The sequence below is a fragment of the Bombina bombina genome, chromosome 6 (assembly GCF_027579735.1).
Source record: "Bombina bombina isolate aBomBom1 chromosome 6, aBomBom1.pri, whole genome shotgun sequence".
Classification (NCBI taxonomy): Eukaryota; Metazoa; Chordata; class Amphibia; order Anura; family Bombinatoridae; genus Bombina; species Bombina bombina.
This window is the reverse complement of record NC_069504.1, coordinates 501,117,765-501,142,118: the sequence shown is the minus strand read 5'-3', so window position 1 is coordinate 501,142,118 and position 24,354 is coordinate 501,117,765. Positions and strand designations below refer to the sequence as shown.

At 41.0% G+C, this 24,354-nt stretch overlaps 1 protein-coding gene across 3 annotated transcripts in view; it reads left to right on the top strand.

Annotated features, from left to right (window-relative positions):
- The window catches only part of LOC128663175 (zinc finger protein 609-like), a 164,005-nt gene that overhangs the window by 31,876 nt on the left and 107,775 nt on the right, over positions 1-24,354 (top strand). The gene's annotated exons all lie outside the window — the stretch shown is intronic.

The window sequence follows — 24,354 nt, the reverse complement described above, 5'->3', positions numbered from 1 at the left end:
CTCTTACAAGAGTTTCCTTCCTGGGAACTCTGATAGATTCTGTAAAAATGAAGATTTATCTGACAGAGGCCAGGTTGTCAAAACCTCTAAATTCCTGCCGTGTTCTTTATTCTACTTCTCGCCCTTCGGTGGCTCAGTGTATGGAAGTAATCGGCTTAATGAGAGCGGCAATGGGCATAGTACCCTTTGCCCGTCTACATCTCAGACCACTGCAACTCTGCATGCTCAGTCAGTGGAATGGGGATTGCACAGATTTGTCCCCTCTACTAAATCTGGATCAAGAGACCAGGGATTCTCTTCTCTGGTGGCTATCTCGGGTCCATCTGTCCAAGGGTATGACCTTCCGCAGGCCAGATTGGACAATAGTAACAACAGATGCCAGCCTTCTGGGTTGGGGTGCAGTCTTGAACTCCCTGAAGGCTCAGGGATCATGGACTCCGGAGGAGGCCCTCCTTCCGATAAACATTCTGGAACTAAGAGCGATATTCAACGCGCTTCAGACTTGGCCTCAGCTTGCTGCGGTCAGGTTAATCAGATTTCAGTCGGACAACATCACGACTGTAGCTTACATCAACCATCAAGGGGGAACAAGGAGTTCCCTAGCAATGTTGGAGGTTTCAAAGATAATTCTATGGGCAGAGTTTCACTCTTGCCATCTATCAGCTATCCATATCCCAGGAGTAGAGAACTGGGAGGCGGATTTTCTAAGTCGACAGACTTTTCATCCGGGGGAGTGGGAGCTCCATCCGGAGGTATTTGCACAGTTGATTCAACTTTGAGGCAAACCAGAACTGGATCTCATGGCATCTCATCAGAACGCAAAGCTTCCTCGTTACGGATCCAGGTCCAGGGATCCCAAGGCAGCACTGATAGATGCTCTAGCAGCACCTTGGTCCTTCAACCTAGCTTATGTGTTTCCACCGTTTCCTCTGCTCCCTCGTCTGATTGCCAAGATCACGCAGGAGAGAGCATCTGTGATTTTGATAGCACCTGCGTGGCCACGCAGGACTTGGTATGCAGATCTGGTGAACATGTCATCCTTTCCACCATGGACTCTGCCGCTGAGACAGGACCTTCTACTTCAGGGTCCTTTCAACCATCCAAATCTAATTTCTCTGCGTCTGGCTGCTTGGAGATTGAACGCTTGATTTTATCAACGCGTGGTTTCTCCGAGTCGGTCATTGATACCTTAATACAGGCACGAAAGCCTGTCACCAGGAAAATCTATCATAAGATATGGTGTAAGTATCTTCATTGGTGTGAATCCAAGGGTTACTCATGGAGTAAGGTCAGGATTCCTAAGATATTATCCTTTCTCCAAGAAGGATTGGAGAAGGGTTTGTCAGCTAGTTCCTTAAAGGGACAGATTTCTGCGATTTCTGCTCTGTCTATTCTGTTGCACAAACGTCTGGCTGAGGTTCCAGATGTTCAGGCATTTTGTCAGGCTCTGGTTAGAATCAAGCCTGTGTTTAAACCTGTTGCTCCACCATGGAGTTTAAATTTAGTTCTTAAGGTTCTTCAAGGGGTTCCGTTTGAACCTTTGCATTCCATAGATATTAAGCTCTTATCTGTTTTTAGTAGCTATCTCCTCGGCTCGCAGAGTTTCGGAGTTATCTGCTTTACAATGTGATTCCCTTTATCTCATTTTCCATGCAGATAAGGTAGTGGTACATACCAAACCTGGGTTTCTACCTAAGTTGGTATCTAATAAAAATATCAATCAGGAGATTGTTGTACCGTCACTGTGTCCTAATCCTTCTTCTAAGAAGGAACGTCTTTTACACAATCTTGACGTGGTTCGTGCTTTAAAGTTTTATTTACAAGCTACTAAAGATTTTCGTCAAATATCTGCATTGTTTGTTGTCTACTCTGGACAGAGGAGAGGCCAAAAGGCTTTGGCAACTTCTCTTTCTTTTTGGCTATGGAGTATAATACGCTTAGCTTATGAGACTGCTGGCCAGCAGCCTCCTGAAAGAATTACAGCTCATTCTACTAGAGCGGTAGCTTCCACATGGGCTTTTAAGAATGAGGCTTCTGTTGAACAGATTTGTAAGGCGGCGACTTGGTCTTCGCTTCATACTTTTTCTAAATTCTATAAATTTGATACTTTTGCTTCTTCGGAGGCTATTTTTGGGAGAAAGGTCTTACAGGCAGTGGTGCCTTCCGTTTAAGCGCCTGCCTTGTCCCTCCCTTCATCCGTGTCCTATAGCTTTGGTATTGGTATCCCACAAGTAATGGATGATCCGTGGACTGGATACACCTTACAAGAGAAAACACAATTTATGCTTACCTGATAAATTTATTTCTCTTGTGGTGTATCCAGTCCACGGCCCGCCCTGTCATTTTAAGGCAGGTGTTTTTTATTTTTAAAGCACTGCACCCTATAGTTTCTCCTTTCTCTTCCTTGTCTTCGGTCGAATGACTGGGGGTGTGCAGTTAGGGGAGGAGCTATATAGACTGCTCTGCTGTGGGTGATCCTCTTGCAGCTTCCTGTTGGGAAGGAGAATATCCCACAAGTAATGGATGATCCGTGGACAGGATACACCACAAGAGAAATAAATTTATCAGGTAAGCATAAATTTTGTTTTTTCACCACTAGAGGGTGTTAGTTCACGTATTTCATATAGATAACACTGTGTTCGTGCACGAGAAGTTATCTGGGAGCAGGCACTGATTGGCTAGACTGCAAGTCTGTCAAAAGAACTGAAAAAAGGGGCAGTTTGCAGAGGCTTAGATACAAGAAAATCACAGAGGTTAAAAGTATATTATTATAACTGTGTTAGTTATGCAAAACTGGGAAATGGGTAATAAAGGGATTATCTTTTAAAACAATAAAAATTCTGGTGTAGACTGTCCCTTTAAATAGTTTTTCTCTTGTAAGGTGTATCCAGTCCACGGATCATCCATTACTTGTGGGATATTCTCATTCCCAACAGGAAGTTGCAAGAGGACACCCACAGCAGAGCCGTCTATATAGCTCCTCCCCTAACTGCCATATCCAGTCATTCTTTTGCAACTCTCAACAAACATGGAGGTAGTAAGAGAGAAGTGGTGAAATGTAGCTGTTATTTTACTTCAATTAAAAGTTTATTATTTTTAAATGTACCGGAGTTGTACTATTTTGTTCCAGGCAGAAAAATAGAAGAATCTGCCTGTGATTTCTATGATCTTAGCAGGTTGTAACTAAGATCTATTGCTGTTCTCACACATGACTGAAGAGAGAGATAACTTCAGCGGGGGAATGGCGTGCAGGTTACCCTGCTATGAGGTATGTGCAGTTAAGATTTTTCTAGAAGATGTGAATGCTAGAAAATGCTGCTGATGCCAAATTTATGTAAGGTAAGCCTGAATACAGTGATTTAATAGCGACTGGTATCATGCTTACTTTCTGAGGTAATACTCTTTTATATTTACAATATAAAACGTTTGCTGGCATGTTTAAACGTTTTTATATATACATTGGTGATAAAACTTTATTGGGGCCTAGTTTTTTCCACATGGCTGGCTTAAATTTGCCTAGAAGGTGTTACTATGAGTGGGAGGGGCCTAATTTAGCGATTTTTTGCGCAGTAACTTTTACAGACTGAGACATCCAGCTTCCTCCAAGGGTCCCCTGAATGCTATAGGACATCTCTAAAGGGCTCTTAGGCTTTCCAAAATCGTTTGTTGGGGAAGGTAGGCCCACAGCAAGGCTGTGGCAGTTTGGTGTGGCTGTTAAAAAAACGTCTATATCGTTTTTTGATCCGGTTTTTGAACTAAGGGGTTAATCATCCATTTGCAAGTGGGTGCAATGCTCTGTTAGCTTATTATACACACTGTAAAAATTTCGTTTGATTTACTGCCTTTTTTCACTGTTTTTCAAATTCTGACAAAATTTGTTTCTCTTAAAGGCACAGTACCGTTTATTATATTTGCTTGTTAACTTGATTTAAAGTGTTTTCCAAGCTTGCTAGTCTCATTGCTAGTCTGTATAAACATGTCTGACATAGAGGAAACTCCTTGTTCATTATGTTTAAAAGCCATTGTGGAGCCCCCTCTTAGAATGTGTACCAAATGTACTGATTTCACTTTAAGCAATAAAGATCATATTCTGTCTTTAAAAAATGTATCACCAGAGGAATCTGACGAGGGGCAAGTTATGCCGACTAACTCTCCCCACGTGTCAGATCCTTTGACTCCCGCTCAAGGGACTCCTGCTCAAATGGCGCCAAGTACATCTAGGGCGCCCATAGCGTTTACTTTACAAGACATGGCGGCAGTCATGGATAATACCCTGTCAGCGGTATTAGCCAGACTACTTGAATTTAGAGGAAAGCGAGATAGCTCTGGAGTTAGACGAAATACAGAGCATACTGACGCTTTAAGAGCTATGTCTGATAATGCCTCACAATATGCAGAAGCTGAAGAAGGAGAGCTTCTTTCTGTGGGTGATGTTTCTGACTCAGGGAAGATGATGCAACCTAATTCTGATATTTCTACATTTAAATTTAAGCTTGAACACCTCCCTGTGTTACTCAGGGAGGTTTTAGCTGCTCTGAATGACTGTGATACAATTGCAGTGCCAGAGAAATTGTGTTTATTGCAGTGCCAGAGAAATTGTGTAGACTGGATAAATACTATGCAGTGCCGGTGTGTACTTATGTTTTTCCAATACCTAAAAGGTTTACAGAAATTATTACTAAGGAATGGGATAGACCAGGTGTGCCGTTCTCTCCCCCTCCTATTTTTAGAAAAATGTTTCCAATAGACGCCACCACACGGGACTTATGGCAGACAGTTCCTAAGGTGGAGGGAGCAGTTTCTACTCTAGCAAAGCGTACTACTATCCCTGTCGAGGACAGTTGTGCTTTCTTAGATCCAATGGATAAAAAGTTAGAGGGTTACCTTAAGAAAATGTTTATTCAACAAGGTTTTATCCTACAGCCCCTTGCATGCATTGCTCCTGTCACTTCTGCTGCGGCGTTCTGGTTTTAGTCTCTGGAAGAGGCTTTACAGGTAGCGACTCCATTGGACGACATACTTGACAAGCTTAGAGCACTTAAGCTATCCAATTCTTTTGTTTCTGATGCCATTGTTCATTTGACTAAACTAACGGCTAAGAATTCTGGTTTTGCTATCCAGGCGCGCAGAGCGCTATGGCTTAAATCATGGTCAGCTGACGTTACTTCAAAATCTAAGCTGCTTAACATTCCCTTCAAGGGACAGACCCTATTCGGGCCTGGTTTGAAGGAGATTATTGCTGATATCACTGGAGGAAAAGGTCATGCCCTTCCTCAGGATAGGTCCAAATCAAGGGCCAAACAGTCTAATTTTCGTGCCTTTCGAAACTTCAAGGCAAGTGCGGCATCAACTTCCTCTAATGCAAAACAAGAGGGAACTTTTGCTCAGTCCAAGACGGTCTGGAGACCTAACCAGACCTGGAACAAGGGTAAGCAGGCCAAAAAGCCTGCTGCTGCCTCTAAGACAGCATGAAGGAACGGCCCCCTATCCGATAACGGATCTAGTAGGGAGCAGACTTTCGCTCTTCGCCCAGGCGTTCAGGATCCCTGGGCGTTGGAAGTTATATCCCAGGGATATCTTCTGGACTTCAAGGCTTCCCCCCCAAAAGGGAGATTTCACCTTTCACAATTATCTGCAAACCAGATAAAGAGAGAGGCATTCTTACACTGTGTACAACACCTCCTAGTTATGGGAGTGATCCATCCAGTTCCAAAGGAGGAACAGGGACAGGGATTTTACTCAAATCTGTTTGTAGTTTCTAAAAAAGAGGGAACCTTCAGACCAATTTTGGATCTAAAGATCTTAAACAAATTCCTCAGAGTTCCATCATTCAAGATGGAGACTATTCGTACCATCCTACCTATGATCCAGGAGGGTCAATACATGACTACAGTGGATTTAAAGGATGCTTATCTTCACATTCCGATACACAAAGATCATCATCGGTTTCTCAGGTTTGCCTTCCTAGACAGGCATTACCAGTTTGTAGCTCTTCCCTTTGGGTTAGCTACAGCCCCAAGAATTTTTACGAAGGTTCTGGGGTCGCTTCTGGCGGTCCTAAGGCCGCGGGGCATAGCAGTGGCCCCGTATTTAGACAACATCCTAATTCAGGCGTGAAACTTCCAAATTGCCAAGTCTCATACGGACATAGTGTTGGCATTTCTGAGGTCGCATGGGTGGAAAGTGAACGAGGAAGAGAGTTCTCTATCCCCCCTTACAAGAGTTTCCTTCCTAGGGACTCTGATAGATTCTGTAGAATTTACCTGACGGAGTCCAGGTTATCAAAACTTCTAAATTCCTGCCGTGTTCTTTATTCCATTCCTCGCCCTTCGGTGGCTCAGTGAATGGAAGTAATCGGCTTAATGGTAGCGGCAATGGACATAGTGCCGTTTGCACGCCTACATCTCAGACCGCTGCAACTCTGCATGCTCAGTCAGTGGAATGGGGATTACACAGATTTGTCCCCTCTACTAAATCTGGATCAAGAGACCAGGGATTCTCTTCTCTGGTGGCTATCTCGGGTCCATCTGTCCAAAGGTATGACCTTTCGCAGGCCAGATTGGACAATTGTAACGACAGATGCCAGCCTTCTAGGTTGGGGTGCAGTCTGGAACTCCCTGAAGGCTCAGGGATCGTGGACTCAGGAGGAGTCACTCCTTCCAATAAACATTCTAGAACTAAGAGCGATATTCAATGCTCTTCAGGCTTGGCCTCATCTAGCGACAATGAGGTTCATCAGATTTCAGTCGGACAACATCACGACTGTGGCTTACATCAACCATCAAGGGGGAACAAGGAGTTCCCTAGCGATGTTAGAAGTCTCAAAGATAATTCGCTGGGCAGAGATTCACTCTTGCCACCTATCAGCTATCCATATCCCAGGTGTAGAGAACTGGGAGGCGGTTTTTTTAAGTCGACAGACTTTTCATCCGGGGGAGTGGGAACTCCATCCGGAGGTGTTTGCACAATTGGTTCATCGTTGGGGCAAACCAGAACTGGATCTCATGGCATCTCGCCAGAACGCCAAGCTTCCTTGTTACGGATCCAGGTCCAGGGACCCCAAGGCAACGCTGATAGATGCTCTAGCAGCGCCTTGGTCCTTCAACCTGGCTTATGTGTTTCCACCGTTTCCTCTGCTCCCTCGTCTGATTGCCAAAATCAAGCAGGAGAGAGCATCTGTGATCTTGATAGCGCCTGCGTGGCCATGCAAGACTTGGTATGCAGATCTGGTGGACATATTATCCTTTCCACCATGGACTCTGACGCTGAGACATAACCTTCTACTTCAAGGTCCTTTCAACCATCCAAATCTAATTTCTCTGAGGCTGACTGGCTGGAGATTGAACGCTTGATTTTATCAAAGTGTGGTTTCTCAGAGTCAGTCATTGATACCTTAATTCAGGCACGAAAGCCTGTCACCAGGAAAATCTATCATAAGATATGGCGTAAATATCTTTATTGGTGTGAATCCAAGGGCTACTCATGGAGTAAGGTCAGGATTCCCAGGATATTATCTTTTCTCGAAGAAGTATTGGAGAAAGGATTGTCAGCTAGTTCTTTAAAGGGACAGATTTCTGCGCTATCTATTCTTTTGCACAAGCGTCTGGCGGATGTCCCAGACGTTCAGGCATTTTGTCAGGCTTTAGTTAGAATCAAGCCTGTGTTTAAACCTGTTGCTCCACCATGGAGTTTAAATTTGGTTCTTAAAGTTCTTCAGGGGGTTCCGTTTGAACCTCTTCATTCCATAGATATCAAACTTTTATCTTGGAAAGTTCTTTTTTTGGTAGCTATTTCCTCGGCTCGTAGAGTTTCCGAGTTATCTGCCTTACAATGTGATTCTCCTTATCTGATCTTCCATGCAGATAAGGTAGTTCTGCGTACCAAACCTGGGTTTTTACCTAAGGTGGTATCTAATAAGAATATCAATCAAGAGATTGTTGTTCCGTCTTTGTGTCCTAATCCTTCTTCAAAGAAGGAACGTCTATTACACAATCTGGACGTGGTTCATGCTTTAAAGTTTTACTTACAAGCTACTAAAGATTTTCGTCAAACATCTGCTTTGTTGTCTACTCTGGACAGAGGAGAGGTCAAAAGGCTTCGGCAACCTCTCTTTCTTTTTGGCTAAAAAGCATTATCCGCTTAGCCTATGAGACTGCTGGCCAGCAGCCTCCAGAAAGGATTACAGCTCATTCTACTAGAGCTGTGGCTTTCACATGGGCCTTTAAAAATGAGGCTTCTGTTGAACAGATTTGCAAGGCGGCGACTTGGTCTTCGCTTCATACTTTTTCAAAATTCTACAAATTTGATACTTTTGCTTCTTCTGAGGCTATTTTTGAGAGAAAGGTTTTACAGGCAGTGGTACCTTCCGTTTAAGTACCTGCCTTGTCCCTCCCTTCATCCGTGTACTTTAGCTTTTGTATTGGTATCCCACAAGTAATGGATGATTCATGGACTGGATACACCTTACAAGAGAAAACATAATTTATGCTTACCTGATAAATTTATTTCTCTTGTGGTGTATCCAGTCCACGGACCGCCCTGACATTTTAAGGCAGGTATTTTTTAATTTTAAACTACAGTCACCACTGCACCCTATGGTTTCTCCTTTCTCTGTTTGCGGTCGAATGACTGGATATGGCAGTTAGGGGAGGAGCTATATAGACGGCTCTGCTGTGGGTGTCCTCTTGCAACTTCCTGTTGGGAATGAGAATATCCCACAAGTAATGGATGATCCGTGGACTGGATACACCACAAGAGAAATAAATTTATCAAGTAAGCATAAATTATGTTTTTTGTAATACTGTTTATAATTATTGACATATATAATGTTTCGCATACTTACCACTGTCTACAAGTAAAAATTATACATTGTTTTTAACCACCGCTAAATTATGATCGGTTACCCTGACAACCTGTGTATACTACTCCATATTTGAGAGCTTTTACATCACTTTAGACTCACAGTTGATTGGAAGTTTTTCCTTTCAAACATCCCGGTTGTTTTACTTGTGCTCCATGTCTATGAGTAAGCGCCCTGTTGCGGCATGAAACGCGTAAACCAGCTGAGCTCTCTCCTTTGTGTTTGGCGATTTTTTTAATGATGGAATAAAGACCTTTTCACTGTTGCTCTGTAGCTGCATTTTTTGTTTCCTTTGTCACCAACTGCTACCAGAGGAGCCAACAGAGGAATCTACTGAACGCTGCAAGCGGAGGATTAAGGGAGACAAGGTTCTTATAGTAAGGAGTATAATCGACACAGTGTACACACTCCTCATAGAGTTGCAGTGTGTGTCGTCTCCTCACGAAGAGAACCAGACTTGTTACTCACCTGTCCTGTAGGACATCATGCGACTCTGGAGGTCTGGTAAGAAGACGCCGTGTACTACAAAGGGACTTGCTTGTTTGAATTTGTTGAGGTCGTATCACTATCTCTTTGTTGATGGTTAAATATAAGCAACCAGATACAGAAAATAATCTACACAAATATTGCTATCGAGGATGTGCTTAAGAATGAATGTATAATCTGGGATACAACCTCTAAACTATTAAGTGAAATATTTGATAAACAAATCTCACTCACTATAGAACAGGCATTATTATACTACCCAATTGAGGGCATATCTAAAACATCACTAAAATTAGTGGGGATAATCTATACGGCAATTAGAACAAAATTAATACTACGAAATGGCTAATATTGCCTCCGCACTGTTTGATAATAGAGCAGACTACATTAACACTTGGGAGATGTGGATCGTTTGGGAAGATACAAAGAGGATTCTAAACAGAGACGTAATCTAGAAACTGGTACACCACACTGAACTCATACCTCTGAGTGCCCATGAGCAACTGTTTTTCTCTCACCAACTCTGTACTTTTTCTTCACTAACTCTAACCTCACCTTTTTTCTCTGAACTTCTGATCTAGGTTTATGTTTTTTTAATTGAGGAACAGAAACTAGCTAGAGTATGAGAATTTGTTGTTAACAACTACTGTTATTGCAGCTTAAACAGAGATGTATTTAGTTATTGATTTATTAAACACTTTAGATTCCTTATGTATATTGGAGAAAATATGGTCTTTATGTTCTTAGTGCTGCATTCAGTATCTTTGTATTGTTATTTCTATAAAAAATCAAATAAAAATTATTTAACATTTTTTTTATTATATATTTCTAATACAGGCGTACCTCTGAGATATTGCGGGTTTGGTTCCAGAATATAGTATTTTTATGTTTCACAGTGTATATAAAAGTTATATTTACATTATACTGTAGTCTATTAAGTGTGCATTAGCATTATGTATAAAAAAAACAATGTACATACCTTAATTAAATACTTTATTGCTAAAAAATGCTAACCATTTGAGCCTTCATTGAGTCATAATCTTTTTGCCGGTGGTGTGTGTTTACTTGTGTATATATGTGTATTCATGTGTATTTGTGTTTATATGTGTATGTATATATGTTGGTAAAATGGCTCTGATAAGAATTGCTTGACAGGGTTGCTACAAACCTTCAATTTATAAAAAGAGCAATATCTGTGAAGCACAATAAAGCGAGGTATGCTTGTTATAGCCTTGGAACAGATTAAATGGACATTATACACTAGATTTTTCTTTGTATAAATGTTTTTTATATGATCCATATATCTAGCCCATACAGGTTTGTTTTTTTAAACAAATGTATAGTTTCTTTCATGTAATTGGCAAGAGTCCATGAGCTAGTGACATATGGGATATACAATCCTACCAGGAGGGGCAAAGTTTCCCAAACCTCAAAATGCCTATAAATACACCCCTCACCACACCCACAATTCAGTTTTACAAACTTTGCCTCCTATGGAGGTGGTGAAGTAAGTTTGTGCTAAGATTTCTACGTTGATATGTGCTTCTCACCATTGTTGAAGCCCGATTCCTCTCAGAGTACAGCGAATGTCAGAGGGACGTGAAGGGAGTATCACCTATTGAATAGGATGATTTCCCTAACGGGGGTCTTTTTCATGGGTTCTCTGTTATCGGTCGTAGAGATTCATCTCCTACCTCCCTTTTCAGATCGACGATATATTCTCAAATTTACCATTACCTCTACTAAAGAACTGTTTTAGTACTAGTTTGGCTATCTGCTATATGTGGATGGGTGTCTTTTGGTAAGTATGTTTTCATTTACTTAAGACATTCTCAGCTATGGTTTGGCACTTTATGCAAATTATATAAAGTTCTAAATATATGTATTGTACTTATATTTGCCATGAGTCAGGTTCATGTATTTCCTTCTGCAGACTGTCAGTTTCATATTTGGGAATATAAACACTTTGCATCTGCGGGTATTAGGCCCGCGGGTGCTTCAAATGTTAGACTTTATTTCGTCATTTTTGGCGCAAAATTTTTTGCCGCGGGAAATTACGTTTTTGACGCAACTTTGTCATTTCCGGTGTCATACGTGACGTCGAGACCTTTCACACGGCGGCGTCATTAGTGACGCAAGTGTGTCATTTCCGGTCATTTTTGGTGCCAAAAAAGTTTTTGTTACGTTGTGCGTCTTACTTGGCACCAATTTTTTCTTCATTATTTCAATACCCCATTGTTGTTTGCCTCCTGCTTTCTTTTCCATCAAGAGGCCTATGCTTTTGCATTTTTTCCCATTCCTGAAACTGTCTTTTAAGGAAATAGATAATTTTGCTTTATATGTTGTTTTTTCTCTTACATTGAGCAAGATGTCCCAATCTGATCCTGTCTCTGAAGTTTCTGCTGGAACATTGCTGCCTGACATCGGTTCTACCAAAGTTAAGTGCGTTTGCTGTAAAATTGTAGAAATTATTCCACCAAATGTCATTTGTAATAGTTGTCATGATAAACTTTTACATGCAGATAGTGTTTCTATCAGTAATAGTACATTGCCAGTTGCAGTTCCTTCAACTTCTAATGTGCATGATATACCTGTAAATTTTAAAGATTTTGTTTCTGAATCTATTATGAAGGCTTTGTCTGCATTTCCACCTTCTAATAAACGTAAAAGGTCTTTTAAAACTTCTCATTTGGCTGATGAAATTTCAAATGACCAACAACATAATAATTCATCCTCTTCTGATGAGGATCTGTCTGAAACAGAAGATCCTTCCTCAGATATTGACACTGACAAATCTACTTATTTATTTAAAATAGAGTATATGCGTTCTTTATTAAAAGAAGTGTTGATTACTTTGGATATTGAGGTAACCAGTCCTATTGACGTTCAGTCTAATAAACGTTTAAATGCTGTTTTTAAACCTCCTGTGTTTTTCCCATTCCTGAGGCTATTTCTGATATGATTTCTAAGGAATGGAATAAGCCAGGTACTTCCTTTATTCCTTCTTCAAGGTTTAAGAGATTGTATCCTTTACCAGCAAAATCTATAGAGTTTTGGGAAAAGATCCCTAAAGTTGATGGGGCTATTTCTACTCTTGCTAAACGTACCACTATTCCTATGGACGATAGCACTTCCTTTAAGGATCCTTTAGATAGGAAGCTTGAATCTTATCTAGGGAAGGCCTATTTATATTCAGGTCATCTTCTTAGACCTGCTATTTCTTTGGCTGATGTTGCGGCTGCATCAACTTTCTGGTTGGAAAATTTAGCGCAACATGAATTGGATTCTGACATATCTAGCATTGTTCGCCTACTACAACATGCTAATCATTTTATTTGTGATGCCATTTTTGATATTATCAAAATTGATGTTAGATCCATGTCTTTAGCTGTTTTAGCTAGAAGAGCTTTGTGGCTTAAATCTTGGAATGCTGATATGACATCTAAATCTAGATTACTATCTCTTTCTTTCCAAGGTAATAATTTATTTGGTTCTCAGTTGGATTCTATAATTTCAACTATCACTGGAGGAAAAGGAGTTTTTTTGCATCAGGATAAAAAACCTAAGGGTAAATCTAAGGCTTCTAACCGTTTTCGTTCCTTTCGTCAGAATAAGGAACAAAAATTCAATCCTCCTCCCAAGGAATCTGCTTCCAGTTGGAAGCCTTCCTCAAATTGGAATAAATCCAAGCCATTTAGGAAATCAAAGTCTTGCCCCTAAGTCCGTATGAAGGTGCGGCCCTCATTCCAGCTCAGCTGGTAGGGGGCAGATTGAGGTTTTTCAAGGATTTTTGGATACAATCTGTCCAAAATCATTGGATTCAGAGCATTGTCTCTCAAGGGTATCGAATAGGATTCAAAGTAAGACCTCCTATGAGAAGATTTTTTCTTTCACACATTCCTGTAAATCCAGTAAAAGCTCAGTCTTTTCTGAAGTGTGTTTCAGACCTGGAGTCTTCAGGGGTAATCATGCCAGTTCCTTCTCAGGAACAAGGTTTGGGGTTTTATTCAAACCTATTCATTGTATCAAAGAAAGAAAATTTGTTCAGACCAGTTCTGGATCTGAAAATTTTGAATTGTTATGTAAGAGTACCAACTTTCAAGATGGTGACTATAAGGACTATTCTGCCTTTTGTTCAGCAAGGACATTATATGTCCACAATAGACTTGCAGGATGCATACCTTCATATTCCGATTCATCCAGAACATTATCAGTTTCTGAGATTCTCTTTCCTAGACAAGCATTACCAATTTGTTGCTCTTCCATTTGGCCTAGCAACAGCTCCAAGAATCTTTTCAAAGGTGCTGGGTGCCCTACTATCTGTAATCAGAGAACAGGGTATTGCGGTGTTTCCTTATTTGGACGATATCTTGGTACTAGCTCAGTTTTTACATACTGCAGAATCTCACACGAATCAACTAGTGTTGTTTCTTCGGAAACATGGTTGGAGGATCAATTTACCAAAAAGTTTCTTGATTCCTCGGACAAGGGTCACCTTTTTAGGCTTCCAGATAGATTCAGTGTCCATGTCTCTGTCTCTAACAGACAAGAGATGTTTAAGATTGGTCGCAGCATGTCGGCTCCTTCAGTCTCAGTCATTCCCTTCAGTGGCTATGTGCATGGAAGTTTTAGGTCTCATGACTGCAGCATCGGACGCAATCCCCTTTGCTCGTTTTCACATGAGTCCTCTACAGCTTTGTATGCTGAATCAATGGTGCAGGGATTATACAAAGATATCACAATTAATATCCTTGAATCCCAATGTACGACACTCTCTGACATGGTGGTTAGATCACCATCTTTGGTTCAAGGGGCTTCTTTTTGTTCGCCCAACCTGGACTGTGATCACAACAGATGTGAGTCTTTCAGGTTGGGGAGATGTTTGGGGGTCTCTGACAGCACAAGGGGTTTGGAAATCTCAAGAGGCGAGATTACCAATAAATATTTTAGAACTCAGTGCAATTCTCAGGGCTCTTCAGTTCTGGCCTCTACTAAAGAGGGAACCATTAATTTGTTTTCAGACAGACAATATCACAACTGTGGCTTATGTCAATCATCAGGGTGGGACTCACAGTCCCCAAGCTATGAAAGAAGTATCTCGGATACTTGCTTGGGCGGAATCCAGCTCCTGTCTAATCTCTGCGGTGCATATCCCAGGTGTAGACAATTGGGAGGCGGATTATCTCAGCCGCCAGACTTTACATCCAGGGGAGTGGTCTCTCCATCCAGATGTGTTTTCTCAGATTGTTCAGATGTGGGGGCTTCCAAAGATAGATCTCATGGCCTCTCATCTAAACAAGAAACTTCCCAGATACCTGTCCAGGGATGTTCAGGCGGAAGCAGTGGATGCGCTGACACTTCCTTGGTGTTATCATCCTGCTTACATCTTTCCGCCTCTAGTTCTCCTTCCAAGAGTGATTTCCAAAATCATCATGGAACAGTCTTTTGTGTTGCTGGTGGCTCCAGCATGGCCACACAGGTTTTGGTATGCGGATCTGGTTCGGATGTCCAGTTGCCCGCCTTGGCCACTTCCGTTACGGCCGGACCTACTGTCTCAAGGTCTGTTTTTCCATCAGGATCTCAAATCATTAAATTTGAAGGTATGGAAATTGAACGCTTAGTTCTGAGTCATAGAGGTTTCTCTGATTCAGTGATTAATACTATGTTACAAGCTCGTAAATCTGTCTCTAGAAAGATTTATTATAGAGTTTGGAAGACTTACATTTCATGGTGTTCTTCTCATAATTTCTCCTGGCATTCTTTTAGAATTCCTAGAATTTTGCAGTTTCTTCAGGATGGTTTGGATAAGGGTTTGTCTGCAAGTTCCTTGAAAGGACAAATCTCCGCTCTTTCTGTTTTAGTTCACAGAAAAATTGCTATACTTCCTGATATACACTGTTTTGTACAGGCTTTAGTTCGTATTAAGCCTGTCATTAAGTCAATTTCTCCTCCTTGGAGTCTTAATTTGGTTTTGAGGGCTTTACAGGCTCCTCCATTTGAACCTATGCATTCTTTGGACATTAAACTACTTTCTTGGAAAGTGTTGTTCCTTTTGGCTATCTCTTCTGCTAGAAGAGTTTCTGAGCTATCTGCTCTTTCTTGTGAGTCTCCTTTTCTGATTTTTCATCAGGATAAGGCAGTTTTGCGGACTTCTTTTCAATTTTACCTAAGGTTGTGAATTCTAACAACATTAGTAGAGAAATTGTTGTCCCTTCTTTATGTCCTAATCCTAAGAATTCTGTGGAGAAATCCTTACATTCTTTGGATGTGGTAAGAGCTTTGAAATATTATGTGGAAGCTTCTAAAAATTTCAGGAAGACTTCTAGTCTATTTGTTTTATTTTCTGGTCCTAGGAAAGGTCAGAAAGCTTCTGCTATTTCCTTGGCTTCTTGGTTGAAACTTTTGATTCATCAAGCTTATTTGAAGTTGTGTCAGGCCCCGCCTCAAAGAATTACAGCTCATTCTACTAGATCAGTCTCCACTTCGTGGGCTTTTAAGAATGAAGCCTCAGTTGATCAGATTTGCAAATCAGCCACTTGGTGCTCTTTGCATACATTTACTAAATTCTACCATTTTGATGTATTTGCTTCTTCGGAAGCAATTTTTGGTAGAAAAGTTCTTCAGGCAGCTGTTTCAGTTTGATTCTTCTGCTTTTTGATTTAAGTTTTTTTCTTTCAAAAGTGAAAATAACTTATTTTTGGGTTGTGGATAATTTTCTCAGCGGAATATGGCTGTTTTTTGTTTTATTCCCTCCCTCTCTAGTGACTATTGAGTGGAAGACTCCACATCTTGGGTATTGATATCCCATATGTCACTAGCTCATGGACTCTTGCCAATTACATGAAAGAAAACATAATTTATGTAAGAATTTACCTGATAAATTCATTTCTTTCATATTGGCCATAGTCCATGAGGCCCACCCTTTTTATGGTGGTAATGATTTTTTGTATAAAGCACAATTATTTCCAAATTTCCTTGTTGATGCTTTCTACTCCTTTCTTTATCACCCCACTGCTTGGCTATTCGTTAAACTGAATTGTGCGTGTGGTGAGGGGTGTATTTATAGGCATTTTGAGGTTTGGGAAACTTTGCCCCTCCTGGTAGGATTGTATATCCCATATGTCACTAGCTCATGGACTCTTGCCAATATGAAAGAAATGAATTTATCAGGTAAATTCTTACATAAATTATGTTTTTGCTTATTTTTAAATACCATTGCTCTGATTTTCAGACTCCTAACTAAGCCCCAAAGTTTTAGAAGTATACTGATGTATACCTCTTCCAGCTTGCTCCTCTTTGTGTTAAGAGTCTCTTCATATGCAGAGGTAGGGGTGGTCTGCTATTTTTGCTATACAGTGGGTGTTCCAGTTAATCTTTTCAACAGAGCTAAACTGGGAGCTTCTAAGTAAGTTTTTAAACCGTTTTATACTGGATATTTATACCAGTATCTGTGCATATTATTCTGTATAGTAGTGTCTATTACATGCAGTTATATGACAATTTGTGTATGCTGTCCCTTTAATTTTTTATTTATGGTCTTTATTTTTTGTTTTGGCTTTCTCTTCTGCTACAGTAGTCTCAGAGTTGTCTGCTTTTCACATGATCCTCCTTATCTTATTTTTCATCAGGATAAGGCCATTTTGAGGACTAAATTAGACCTTTTACCTATCTATATATCTATTGGGTACTTATAGAGTGCAAACTAATCACCCGTGAGGGTCTCAAGGCGCTAAGGGAAAGCAGACAGGAGGGGGGGATGGGTGTTCAGTCGAAGAGCCAGGTTTTGAGGTCCTTTCTGAACTTTGTAAGGGAGGTGGATTGTCTGAGGTGCAGCGGGAGGGTGTTCCATGTCTTGCTATGTGGTAGAAGGATCTTCCACCCACTGTGGATTTGCTGATGCGGGGGATGACTGAGAGTGCTTGGTCGGCCGATCGTAGTTGTCTGGCAGGGGTGTAGAAATATATGCGGTGGTTTATGTATCCGGGTCTGATGTTGTGTAGGGCCTTGAACCCATGGATAAGGAGCTTGAAGGTGATTCTCTTGTTGATGGGGAGCCAGTGAAAGTTCCTTAGGTGTTCAGTGATGTGGCATTGGAGAGGGATGTTGAGGATGAGTCTGGCTGAGGCGTTCTGGATACGTTGGAGTCTGTTTTGGAGTTTGATGGTGGAGCCGGCATAGAGTGTGTTGCCGTAGTCCAACCGGCTGCTGACAAGGGCGTGGGTGACTGTTTTCCTGGTTTTGGTAGGGATCCACTTGAAGATTTTTCGTAGCAGGTGGAGGATGTGGAAGCATGTTGAGGTGATGGCATTGAATTGTCGGTTCATGGAGAGTGATGAGTCCAGGATAAAGCCTAGATTTCGTGCGTGGTCGGTTGGGGTTGGAGGGTGACCGAGGGCTGTGGGCCACCAGGAGTCATCCCATGCGGATTTATTGGGTCCGAGGAGGAGGACTTCGGTTTTGTCTGTGTTCAGTTTGAGCCGGTTGTCATTCATCCAGGTGGCGACTGCTGTCAGGCCTTTGTGGACATTCTTTTTGGTGGTGGTGGTATCTCGGGTGAGTGAGATGATTAACTGTGAGTCGTCGGCGTAGGAGACGATGTTGAGGTCATGGCGTCGGACGATGGCTGCGGGAGGGGCCATGTAGATGTTGACGAGGGTGGGGCACAGCGAAGAGCCTTGCGGTACACCACAGTTGACTGGTGTGGGTTTGGAGGAGAAGGGAGGGAGTCTGACTTTCTGGGTCCTGCCCGTGAGGAAGGAGGTGATCCATTCCAGGGCTTTGCGGCGTATGCCAGCGTCATGTAGGCGGGTGCAGAGGGTGTTGTGGTTGACAGTGTCAAAGGCTGCTGAGAGGACTAGGAGGATGAGGGTGGCAGTTTCTCCTCGGTCGAGCATGGCGCGGATGTCATCTGTGGCAGCGAGGAGGGTGGTCTCGGTGCTGTGGTTGCTTCTGAAGCCGGATTGGGAGTGGTCCAGGGTGTGGTTGGCCTCAATGTGGTCAATAAGTTGCTAGTTGATGGACTTCTCTATGACTTTGGCCGGGAAGGGGAGTTAGCGAGATGGGGCGGTAGTTATTCGGGTCTGTGGGGTCTGCCGAGGGTTTCTTCAGCAGGGGTTTCAGTTCTGCCTGCTTTCAGACATCCGGGAAGGTGCCGGTTTTGATGGAGCAGTTGATGGTGCAGCAGAGTTCAGGGGCGATGGTGTTGCTTGCTTTGTTAAATATGTGATGAGGGCATGGGTCAGAGGGTGCGCCGGAGTGGATGGATTTCATGATTCAGAGGGTGTCCTCTGTGGTGAGGGGGCTCCAGATAGTCCGTGGGGGGGAGGGGGGCAAATTTGGGAGGTTGTATCTTTTGATAATGTTGGGAAATAGTACGTTCTTTATGTCCTAATTCTAAGAGTTCTTCAGAGAGGCTTCTTCATAATTTGGATGATGTAAGAGCTTTGAAGTACTATGTAGATGCTACTGTTTCTTTTGCTTCTTGGTTGAAACTTTTGATCAGCCTCCACCTAAACTGGTTACTCTCCATTGTACAAGATCAGTTGCCACTTTTTGGGCTTTTAAGAATGAGGCTTCTGTTGACCAAACTTACTAGGCAGCTACTTGGTGGTCTTTGCATACTTTTACTTAAGTTTAAAATTTTAGTTGTTTTTGCTTCTTTTGAGGCAGTCTTTGGTAGGAAAGTACTTCAGGCATTTGTCTCAGGTTAATTTCGTTTTGCCTGTCGGTCATTTTAATTGCAAATAAAAGGATATATACCCTGTTTTATTTTTTGGGTTCTATTTAAATTGTGTATTTTGTTTTACATACTGCGATCTGCGATGTCATCCCGGAAAATGCGGCATGTCTGCAGAAAGAGCAGGACTCTTCACACAGATCTGAATGCACTGAAGGAATGTTTGATTTTGAGTCCTGATTCTACTTGATCACCGCAGTCATACTAATTACAGTGCTCCACAGTTTTCTGGGTCCTCATTGTCAGTCTATCTGCAGACCCTGATATGCGCCTCAGTTTAGTATTTTCTATTGTAACTTCAGTGGTCAGTGGTGTTTCCTCTTGGTGCTGAATGTCTGACTATCAGAGCAGAGGGAGACAGGTTGAAAGCTGCGCTTCTTTAGCAGCCTGCATGGAAAAATGTAAGGACGATTCCTCCCCCACTTTTGTTTTATGTTTATCTTCACCTCGGCAGGCTCCGTGCATTGGAGCGACAAAAAAAAAAAAAAAAAAAAAAACTCTTACAGGGGTACTTTAAAATGCTGGCTAGTGGCTTCAGAGAATACTGTAATTTTATTGCAGCCCTTTCTTGCAATTATTGGGTTATCTGGCTAACAAATTATAGCTACCGGGGCCATGGGTTATGTGGGAGGGGCTGTAACTCAGTGCTTCACAAGTCATTTAATCATTGAAGTGTAACTCGCAGTAGTGAGTCTGCTTTCACTTGTATTTTATTTTACAATGATCTGTTTTAAACAATTCTTTAACATGTATATAACATAGCAATTACTATTTTTATATACCTGTGTGTATATGTGTGTATGTGTGTGTGTGTATATATATATATATATATATATATATATAATTTCTTTCATGTAATTGGCAAGAGTCCATGAGCTAGTAACGTATGGGATATGCAATCCTACCAGGAGGGGCAAAGTTTCCCAAACCTCAAAATGCCTATAAATACACACCACACCCACAATTCAGTTTTACAAACTTTGCCTCCTATGGAGGTGGTGAAGTAAGTTTGTGCTAAGATTTCTACGTTGATATGCGCTTCTCAGCATTGTTGAAGCCTGATTCCTCTGAGTACAGCGAATGTCAGAGGGACGTGAAGGGAGTATCACTTATTGAATAACGATGATTTCCCTAACGGGGTATATTTCATAGGTTCTCTGTTATCGGCCGTAGAGATTCATCTCCTACCTCACTTTTCAGATCGACGATATACTCTCATATACCGTTACCTCTACTGATAACTGCTTCAGTACTGGTTTGGCTATCTATTATATGTGGATGGGTGTCTTTTTGGTAAGTGTTTTTATTACTTAAGACACCTCAGCTATGGTTTGGCACTTTATGCATTTATATAAAGTTCTAAATATATGTATTGTACTTATATTTGCCATGAGTCAAGTTCATGTATTTCCTTTCTTTCATGTAATTGGCAAGAGTCCATGAGCTAGTGACATATGGGATATACAATCCTACCAGGAGGGGCAAAGTTTCCCAAACCTCAAAATGCCTATAAATACACCCCTCACCACACCCACAATTCAGTTTTACAAACTTTGCCTCCTATGGAGGTGGTGAAGTAAGTTTGTGCTAAGATTTCTACGTTGATATGCGCTTCTCAGCATTGTTGAAGCCCGATTCCTCTCAGAGTACAGCGAATGTCAGAGGGACGTGAAGGGAGTATCACCTATTGAATATGATGATTTTCCTAACTTGGGTCTTTTTCATGGGTTCTCTGTTATCGGTCGTAGAGATTCATCTCCTACCTCCCTTTTCAGATCGACGATATACTCTCAAATTTACCATTACCTCTACTAAAGAACTGTTTTAGTACTGGTTTGGCTATCTGCTATTTGTGGATGGGTGTCTTTTGGTAAGTATGTTTTTATTACTTAAGACACTCTCAGCTATGGTTTGGCACTTTATGCAATTTATATAAGTTATAAATATATGTATTGTACTTATATTTGCCATGAGTCAGGTTCATGTATTTCCTTCTGCAGACTGTCAGTTTCATATTTGGGAATATAAACACTTTAAGAAATGTATTTCTTACCTGGGGTTTAGTCTTTTTCAATTTTGACTACTTTTGCATTTACGGGTATTAGGCCCGCGGGTGAGTCAAATGTTAGACTTTATTGCGTCATTTTTGTCGCAAACTTTTACGGTTTTTGACGCAACTTCGTCATTTCCGGCGTCATACGTGACGTCGAGACCTTTCACACGGCGGCGTCATTAGTGACGCAAGTGTGTCATTTCCGGTCAATTTTGGCGCCAAAAAAGTTTACGTTACTTTGTGCGTCATACTTGGCGCCAATTTTTTCTTTATTTCAATACCCCATTTATGTTTGCCTCCTGCTTTCTACTATCAAAAGGCCTATGCATTTGTCAGTTTCATATTTGGTGAAGTTAATATTAAGAAATATTTTTCTTACCTGGGGTTTAGTCTTTTTTTCAATTGACTACTTTGTTTCAAATTGCGGGCTGACTTAGGCTCGCGGGTGGGCCAAATGCTACACTTTATTGCGTCATTCTTGGCGCGAGAATTTTTTGGGTGAAAGGCACATCCGTTGACGCAAGTTCGTTATTTCCGGCGTCGTAATTGATGCAGAAGTTCACACAGGGTTGCGTCATTAGTGACGCAAGTGTGTCATTTACGGACATGGTTGGCACCAAAAAAATTTTTCAGTTACGTTGTGCGTCATACTTGGCGCTAAATTTTTTTCAATATTATTTGCCCCATTGCTTTTGCCTCTTGCCTTTTTCTATGTCAGAGGGCTATGCTATTTGCATTTTTTTCCCATTCCTGAAACTGTCATATAAGGAAATTGACAAATTTTGCTTTATATGTTGTTTTTTATTTTACATTTTGCAAGATGTCTCAATCTGATCCTGCAGAATCAAAATAATGGAAAACAGCACACCAATTTTCCTCTTTCAGTGGGGCACGGAGTAACAGACTTGCCAAGTCTCACCAAAGTCCATAAATTTCAAGAAACTCCAGCCACCAATTTCTTTTAAAAGACCTTTATTCTTTTGTCATGGGTCCCATTGATATACAACGTTTCAAGCCAGCATTAGGCTCTTAGTCATGTACATCAATCTGATCCTGCCTCAGAAGTATCTGTTGGAACTTTGCTGCCTGATGTCGGTACTACTAAAGCTAAGTGCATTATATTTCTGAATGTCATTGTATGATAAACCTTTTACATGCAGATATTGTATCCATCAGTTTATAGTACATTTACTGTTGTTATTCCTTCAACTTTTAATGTACATGTTATACCTATGAAATTTTAAGAATTTCTTTCCGATTCTATTCTGAAGGCTTTTGTCTGCTATTCTGCCTTCTAATTATTATAAAGGTCTTTTAAAACTTCTCATAAGGTTGATGAAATTTCAAATGACCGACAATGTAATGAATTCTCCTTTTCTGATGAGGATCTATCTGATTCAGAAGATCTTTCCTCAGCTATTGACACTAACAAATCTACTTATTTATTTAAAATGAAGTATTTTCGTTCTTTGTTAAAAAAAGGTGTTAATTATTTTGGATATCATGGAAACTAGTGCTCTTGATATTAGAACTAGTAAATTCTGTTTTTTAAACCTCCTGTGATTGCTCCAGAGGTTTTTCTTTCATGTAATTAGCAAGAGTCCATGAGCTAGTGACGTATGGGATATACATTCCTACCAGGAGGGGCAAAGTTTCCCAAACCTCAAAATGCCTATAAATTCACCCCTCACCACACCCACAATTCAGTTTTACAAACTTTGCCTCCGATGGAGGTGGTGAAGTAAGTTTGTGCTAGATTCTACGTTGATATGCGCTCCGCAGCAAGTTGGAGCCCGGTTTTCCTCTCAGCGTGCAGTGAATGTCAGAGGGATGTGAGGAGAGTATTGCCTATTTGAATGCAGTGATCTCCTTCTACGGGGTCTATTTCATAGGTTCTCTGTTATCGGTCGTAGAGATTCATCTCTTACCTCCCTTTTCAGATCGACGATATACTCTTATATATACCATTACCTCTGCTGATTTTCGTTTCAGTACTGGTTTGGCTTTCTACAAACATGTAGATGAGTGTCCTGGGGTAAGTAAATCTTATTTTCTGTGACACTCTAAGCTATGGTTGGGCACTTTGTTTATAAAGTTCTAAATATATGTATTCAAACATTTATTTGCCTTGACTCAGAATGTTCAACATTCCTTATTTTCAGACAGTCAGTTTCATATTTGGGATAATGCATTTCAATTAATCATTTTTTCTTACCTTCAAAAATTTGACTCTTTTTCCCTGTGGGCTGTTAGGCTCGCGGGGGGCTGAAAATGCTTCATTTTATTGCGTCATTCTTGGCGCGGACTTTTTTGGCGCAAAAAATCTTTTCCGTTTCCGGCGTCATACGTGTCGCCGGAAGTTGCGTCATTTTTTGACGTTATTTTGCGCCAAAAGTGTCGGCATTCCGGATGTGGCGTCATTTTTGGCGCCAAAAGCATTTAGGCGCCAAATAATGTGGGCGTCTTATTTGGCGCTAAAAAATATGGGCGTCGCTTTTGTCTCCACATTATTTAAGTCTCATTTTTCATTGCTTCTGGTTGCTAGAAGCTTGTTCTTTGGCATTTTTTCCCATTCCTGAAACTGTCATTTAAGGAATTTGATCAATTTTGCTTTATATGTTGTTTTTTCTCTTACATATTGCAAGATGTCTCACGTTGCATCTGAGTCAGAAGATACTACAGGAAAATCGCTGTCTAGTGCTGGATCTACCAAAGCTAAGTGTATCTGCTGTAAACTTTTGGTAGCTATTCCTCCGGCTGTTGTTTGTATTAATTGTCATGACAAACTTGTTAATGCAGATAATATTTCCTTTAGTAAAGTACCATTGTCTGTTGCAGTTCCTTCAACATCTAAGGTGCAGAATGTTCCTGATAACATAAGAGATTTTGTTTCTGAATCCATAAAGAAGGCTATGTCTGTTATTTCTCCTTCTAGTAAACATAAAAAATCTTTTAAAACTTCTCTCCCTACAGATGAATTTTTAAATGAACATCATCATTCTGATTCTGATGACTCTTCTGGTTCAGAGGATTCTGTCTCAGAGATTGATGCTGATAAATCTTCATATTTATTTAAAATGGAATTTATTCGTTCTTTACTTAAAGAAGTACTAATTGCTTTAGAAATAGAGGATTCTGGTCCTCTTGATACTAATTCTAAACGTTTGGATAAGGTATTTAAATCTCCTGTGGTTATTCCAGAAGTTTTTCCTGTTCCTA